Genomic DNA, 8,101 nt, shown 5'->3' with positions numbered 1-8,101 from the left:
TACCACCAGAGCAATACCACCACCAGAGTGATACCACCACAGCGATACCACCACAGCGAAACCACCACCACCACAGCGATACCACCACCAACAGATCGATACCGCCTCCACCACCACCACCAGAGCGATGCCAACACCAGAGCGATGCCACCACCAGAGCGATACCACCACCAGTGCGATGCAACCAGAGCGATACCACCACCACCAGAGCGATACCACCACTACCAGAGCCATACCGCCTCCATCACCACCACCACGAACAATACCACCAGACCGATACCACCACCACCAGAACGATACCACCACCAGAGCGATACCACCACCAGAGAGATACCACCGCCAGAGAGATACCACCGCCAGAGAGATACCACCACCACCAGAGCGATACCACCACCACCAGAGCGATACCGCCACCACCAGAGCGATGCCACCAGAGCGATACCACCACCACCAGAGCGATAACACCAGAGCGATACCACCACCACCAGAGCGATACCACCAGAGCGATACCACCACCACCAGAGCGAAACCATCACCACCAGAGCAATACCACCACCACCAGAGCAATACCACCAGAGCTATACCACCAGAGCAATACCACCACCAACAGAGCGATACCACCAGAGTGATACCACCAGAGCAATACCACCACCTCCCCCAGAGCAATACCACCAGAGCGATACCTCCACCAAAGCGATACCACCAGAGCAATACCACCACCAGAGTGATACCACCACAGCGATACCACCACAGCGAAACCACCACCACCACAGCGATACCACCACCACCAGATCGATACCGCCTCCACCACCACCACCAGAGCGATGCCAACACCAGAGCGATGCCACCACCAGAGCGATACCACCACCAGTGCGATGCAACCAGAGCGATACCACCACCACCAGAGCGATACCACCACTACCAGAGCCATACCGCCTCCATCACCACCACCACGAACAATACCACCAGACCGATACCACCACCACCAGAACGATACCACCACCAGAGCGATACCACCACCAGAGAGATACCACCGCCAGAGAGATACCACCGCCAGAGAGATACCACCACCACCAGAGCGATACCACCACCAGAGCGATACCACCACCACCAGAGCGATACCGCCACCACCAGAGCGATGCCACCAGAGCGATACCACCACCACCAGAGCGATAACACCAGAGCGATACCACCACCACCAGAGCGATACCACCAGAGCGATACCACCACCACCAGAGCGAAACCATCACCACCAGAGCAATACCACCACCACCAGAGCAATACCACCAGAGCTATACCACCAGAGCAATACCACCACCAACAGAGCGATACCACCAGAGTGATACCACCAGAGCAATACCACCACCTTCCCCAGAGCAATACCACCAGAGCGATACCTCCACCAAAGCGATACCACCAGAGCAATACCACCACCAGAGTGATACCACCACAGCGATACCACCACAACGAAACCACCACCACCACAGCGATACCACCACCACCAGATCGATACCGCCTCCACCACCACCACCAGAGCGATGCCAACACCAGAGCGATGCCACCACCAGAGCGATACCACCACCAGTGCGATGCAACCAGAGCGATACCACCACCACCAGAGCGATACCACCACCATCAGAGCAATACTACCACCACCAGAGCAATACCACCACCACCAGAGCGATACCATCACCGCTAGAGCGATACCATCACCGCTAGAGCGATACAACCACCACCACCAGAGCGATACCATCACCGCTAGAGCAATACAACCACCACCACCAGAGCGATACCATCACCACTAGAGCGATACCATCACACCAGAGTGATACCACCAGAACGATACCACCACCACCAGAGCGATAACACCAGAGCGATACCACCACCACCAGAGCGATACCACCACCAGAGCGATACCACCACCACCAGAGCGATACCGCCACCACCAGAGCGATAACACCAGAGCGATACCACCACCACCAGAGCGATAACACCAGAGCGATACCACCACCACCAGAACGATACCACCAGAGCGATACCACCACCACCAGAGCGAAACCATCACCACCAGAGCAATACCACCACCACCAGAGCAATACCACCAGAGCTATACCACCAGAGCAATACCACCACCAACAGAGCGATACCACCAGAGTGATACCACCAGAGCAATACCACCACCTCCCCCAGAGCAATACCACCAGAGCGATACCTCCACCAAAGCGATACCACCAGAGCAATACCACCACCAGAGTGATACCACCACAGCGATACCACCACAGCGAAACCACCACCACCACAGCGATACCACCACCACCAGATCGATACCGCCTCCACCACCACCACCAGAGCGATGCCAACACCAGAGCGATGCCACCACCAGAGCGATACCACCACCAGTGCGATGCAACCAGAGCGATACCACCACCACCAGAGCGATACCACCACCATCAGAGCGATACCACCACCACCAGAGCAATACTACCACCACCAGAGCAATACCACCACCACCAGAGCGATACCATCACCGCTAGAGCGATACCATCACCGCTAGAGCGATACAACCACCACCACCAGAGCAATACCATCACCACCAGAGCGATACCATCACACCAGAGTGATACCACCAGAACGATACCACCACCACCAGAACGATACCACCAGAGCGATACCACTACCAGCAGAGCGATACCACCAGCAGAGCAATACAATCACCAGAGCGATACCACCAGAGCGAAAACCACCACCATCAGAGCGATACCACCAGAGCGACACCACCACCGCGAGAACGATACCACCAGAGCGATACCACCACCAGAGCGATACCACCCCACCACCAGAGTGATGCCCCCAGAGCGATACCACCAGAGCGATACCACCATCACCACCACCAGAGCGATACCACCACCACCAGAGCCCAATCAACTTTTTAATGTCAATTTTGGATTGCAGCCCAATAAACTTGGTTTCTACCTTTCATTACTCCTGAATTTCTCTTCATTTACATGCTGCTCTCCAGATTAGGTTGTGCTCCCTGTGCTTTCTTGTCTAAACTCACAATCAGATCCCTCACCCCGCCCAATTCACACTCAATGGCTGTTAGTAATCCACCCAGGCCAGCACTGCCTTCATTCATTCCAGCATTGGAGCTGACTGAGCAGTGATCCTGTGCTTTTATCTGTGGCAGCGCAGCACTGATCACTGCACGTCATACCTCATCCACAATGGTGATAGAGTCATCACATGTCCCCTACATTAACCAGGGGCGTAACAATTGCGGTCGCATAAAGTGAGACTGGGTCCATATGACAATTGGATGTGCACCTCAGGACGCACAATCAGCAGAAGTGTGTTGCGGTGCAGAGACACGCTGGGTCCCTGCACTTCAATACACGCCGCCGGCCAATCAGAGGCCAGCAGCTGATGTTGGCGTGCCAGGCATAGACATGTATCTAGGGGTAATATTTCTCCTTGCGAAGAGTGACGTGTTAAGTAAGTCAGGTGAGGAGTCTTTTAAAGCTGCAGTGCTCCTCTGGGAAATATGCAAATTGTCTCTTCAGAGAGGAAGAGGAATAGAACTCACACTTTGCACTGACGAGGGACAGTACCCCGAAACACAGTGTCTGCAAATTGAGTTTCTGGTCTTGGCTTTTTATCCTAAGTCATGTGATAAGGCTCGTTAAAGGATCACTATTGACTTTTAGGATTGCTACTTCCTGTAGGTGGCACTACAGTTCTAGTCCTCTTCCTCTCTGAAGAGATAATAGGCATAGACATCGCATGGCACTGACGTTAGCCCACACACACAGTCTAGCCTATGCTGGGGCTACAAGAAGTGTGGTCACAACATAGGTCAAGCCGCCAAACTTCGCTCTGTGCCGCTGCTGCTGCATGGTAGCGTGATGCAGGTGAGTAGGGTCACATTGCGACCCCTGCTGTGACAAGTTCCAATTTCTTTTTAATCTGCTTGTTGCTGTACATAATGTGACCCTATTCACTGAATTTCTTCTGCTATATAATGTAGAAGCAGATTACAATGATTTTAACTGTGTAACCACCATCAATATATAATAGTGTAATGTAGAGCTGAAGAAAAAGATTCACAGGACTCCATGGGAACTAGATCAGGGTCAAGTTATTCAGTCGATCAAGAACTAGTACGCACTTGCATTAAATGCCACATACAGTGGGTACGGAAAGTATTCAGGCCCCTTTAAATTTTTCATTCTTTGTTTCATTGCAGCCATTTGGTAAATTCTAAAAAGTTCATTTTTTTTCTTATTGATGTACACTCTCCACCCCATCTTGACTGAAAAAAACAGAAATGTAGAAATTTTTGCAAATTTATTGAATTGTATTGTGTAGAAGCACCCTTTTGAGCTAGTACAAGTCTTCTTGGGAATGATGCAACAAGTTTTTCACACCTGGATTTGGGGATCCTCTGCCATTCTTCCTTGCAGATCCTCTCCAGTTCCGTCAGGTTGGATGGTGAACGTTGGTGGACAGCCATTTTCAGGTCTCTCCAGAGATGCTCAATTGGGTTTAGGTCAGGGCTCTGGCTGGGCCAGTCAAGAATGGTCACAGAGTTGTTCTGAAGCCACTCCTTTGTTATTTTGGCTGTGTGCTTAGGGTCATTGTCTTGTTGGAAGGTGAACCTTCGGCCAAGTCTGAGGTCCAGAGCACTCTGGAAGAGGTTTGCATCCAGGATATCTCTGTACTTGGCCGTATTCATGTTTCCTTCAATTGCAACTAGTTGTTCTGTCCCTGCAGCTGAAAAACACCCCCATAGCATGATGCTGCCATGTTTCACTGTTGGGATAGTATTGGGCAGGTGATGAGCAGTGCCTGGTTTTCTCCACACACACCGCTTAGAATTATAACCAAAAAGTTCTATCTTCGTCTCATCAGACCAGAGAATCTTATTTCTCATAGTCTGGGAGTCCTTCATGTGTTTTTGAGCAAACTTTATGCAGGCTTTCATATGTCTTGCATTGAGGAGAGGCTTCCGTCGGGCCACTCTGCCATAAAGGCCTAATTGGTGGTGGGCTGCAGTGATAGTTGACTTTGTGGGACTTTCTCCCATCTCCCTACTGCATCTCTGGAGCTCAGCCACAGTGATCTTGGGGTTTTTATTTACCTCTCTCACCAAGGCTCTTCTCGCACGCTTGCTCAGTTTGGCTGGATGGCGAGGTCTAGGAAGACTTCTGGTGGTCCCAAACTTCTTCCATTTAAGGATTATGGAGGCCATTGTGCTCCCCCAACCTGGTATTTATGTTTCCCCCATCCTGATATATATGGCCCTCCCATCCTGGTATATATGGCCCTCCTGTGGCGCCCTGCCGCGCACGGGGGCCACAGAACCCAGTAGGGTGCATGGATGGACTTCTCCACAAGAGGCCCTCACACATTCACACACCTCCACCTTACCACCTCAGACCACCAGAGGGAGCCCCATTAGGGATATATAAACTGGAGGGTGGAGTCAGGCAGGGAAGTCTAGTGTGCTCAGAGAGAGAGCAGCACACAGGCTGCTGTGTGAGGCAAGTTCAGGCCTACAGCGCGCACTAAAGCCTAGTGAGGGCCCTGAGAGTGGCCAAAGGCGAGAGGGGAGAAGAAGCAACGAGGGGGCAGAGGAGCGTACCAGGCTCACCCCGAACTATACACCGGACACCGGGTCCGCGCCTACAGGGCCCCTTTATACCCAGTAGGGACCACCGGATACCTGGAGGACTACAAGTCCCAGGCTGACCAACACTGACTACCGTACCAGGGCTAGGAGTCACGGAGGCCCCAGCGTCCAGGGAGAGTGATCTCCAAGAGAAGGCCCTACCACCAGGTCAGCATGTGCAAGTGAGAGAGAGACAGTAATTAAGCCAGGCCTAGCTCCAGGCAGGTCAGAAGCTTAGCAAGTGAAAGCAACGGATCAGGAGGCCCTATACCCGCTCACTGGGGAGAGTCCAGAAGTGCACCCTTCGTACTGAGTACCCTGGACCATACCTGCATCTACACCAGTAAAGGTACCGAAGCGAACCCCCGTGTGAGTGTCTGTCATTTCTCCCTGAACCATCCTGGCCGTCTCTCACCTGTACCACCATCCCTTTCCACACGCTGCCCTGAGGCCCGCTCCACCTGTGGGGAGCTCTTCCATCATAAGCTGCCCTAACATCTGCCTCAGAGGACTGTCGCAGCGCTGGTAGACCTTACCAGGCACCACAGGTGGCGTCACGAACTATTCCAAAAACCCCATAGAAACCCAAAACCCCCTTTTCTTTTGGTTGACCGCCCTCGGCCACGGACCAGGCCAGCCACCGTGATATTCCCCACCGGCATCCATAAGCCCGGCTACCGAGTACCCCACTGCCCCGGGGTCGCATCACTCCCATCATGGTGTCTATGGCCCTCCCACTCTGGTGGATATGGCCCTCCCATCCTGATGGATATGGCCCTCCTATCCTTGTGTATATGGCCCTACCGTCCTGGTGTATATGGCCCTACCATCCTGGTATATATGATCTCCATCCTTGTATATGTGGACCTGAACTCCATTGAAACTCCCCTGTCCCTTCCCCTTTGCATTTAGGCCGACTGTCAGTCAGTGCCGGGGGTGCGGTTACAGCTGCCGCTCTGTATGGTTAGAGCGATGATTGAACCAGCGCCAACACCGCCCCCATGACTGAAATCAAATGCTGCCGGGGAGAATAAAGTTAATTTTCTCCTTTCAGCGCGCTCTGGGCAGGTTAGTAACGCTATTATCCTGTAGATTAACCCCATATCTGCTGGTTAATAGTGTTTTTCTAGTGACAGGTTCCCTTTAAAGTTCATTTTCTCCCAAGTGTTTTCTGTAAATCAGCCGGGCACTTTCATAACACTATTATCCTGCAGATTAACCATCTATCTGCTCAACCTCTCAGGTCTCCTTTAAGAGCTTCCCTGCCGCCTGCTCTCTCACTAGATAGAACTGTTACCTCTGCAAACAATCTGACTGATCCACATGGCTTGGTCTTTCTTTGACTCACTCAGAAACCTTCACTGAACTTGCATTTGCACATTTTGGGCCTTTTAGGCTCCAGAGCTCGGGTGCGATTGCAACCCTGGCACCCATTGTAGTTACGCCCCTGCCTATAACTGCTGAACCCTTCTCCAATAAGCCCCCCTCCTGACAGCGCTCGTCTTTGGCAGAAATCACATAGGCCCTGATTCATTATTGCTGTTTCTCCATTTTTCTGGAGTAATTTGCTCCTTATTAGTGGCTTTAGTATTTGCGCCTTATTTGCTTTATGTTTTGTGCCACTTTTTAAGTTGTCTTTCTTTTTCAAGTCTTTTTTCATTTTCTTGACAACTTTGCTTATCCAGATGTTTTAGATTCATGAATTGCGACATTTACCAAATATCACATTCTTTTGGGCATTTCTCTCCAGTTCTGGAGGAATTTTCAATGTCGCACATTTCGGTGACTTTTTTAAAAAATTGCGAGTTTTGGTGCTGAAAAAGAGAAAAAACAATTAAAAACAATAAAAAGCATTTTTGCTTTTCCCAAAATTAATGGACCGTGTAAATCCATATCATGAATGCCGATACATTTGAAAGCAATGATGGGAAAGGGAGCCGTCAGGTATTGTTCCCTCTTCCATCATTCCCCCTCTGAGTCTGAGCTCTGTGACGTCTCAGCATAGAAGGCATGATGACATTACTACAGCGCACCCTCTGTGCTCAGCAGTGCAGGGGCTGGAGATGCGAAGGATTAGGGAGGGGTGAGTGTTTGTTTATTAATTTTATATGTATGGAGGACTATATGGGGCCCATAATACTATATGGAGCACTATATGGTGCCCATAATACTGTATGGAGGACTAGATGGGGCCCATATCTGTATGAAGCACTATATGGGGCCCATTATACAGTACTAAGGACTATGTGGTGCCCATAATACTGTACGGAGGACTATGTGTTGCCCATAATACTGTATGGAGCACTATATGGGGAACATTACATTGTATGCAGGACTATGTGGGGCCCATAATATTGTATGGAGGACTATGTGGTGCCGATAATACTGCAGGGAGAACTATATGAGGAACATTATACTGTATGGAGCACCATG

The sequence above is a fragment of the Phyllobates terribilis genome, unplaced genomic scaffold, assembly GCF_046119375.1.
Source record: "Phyllobates terribilis strain yellow unplaced genomic scaffold, ASM4611937v1 Scaffold_5__5_contigs__length_657084704, whole genome shotgun sequence".
Classification (NCBI taxonomy): domain Eukaryota; kingdom Metazoa; phylum Chordata; class Amphibia; order Anura; family Dendrobatidae; genus Phyllobates; species Phyllobates terribilis.
Note: the sequence above shows the minus strand (reverse complement) of the source record.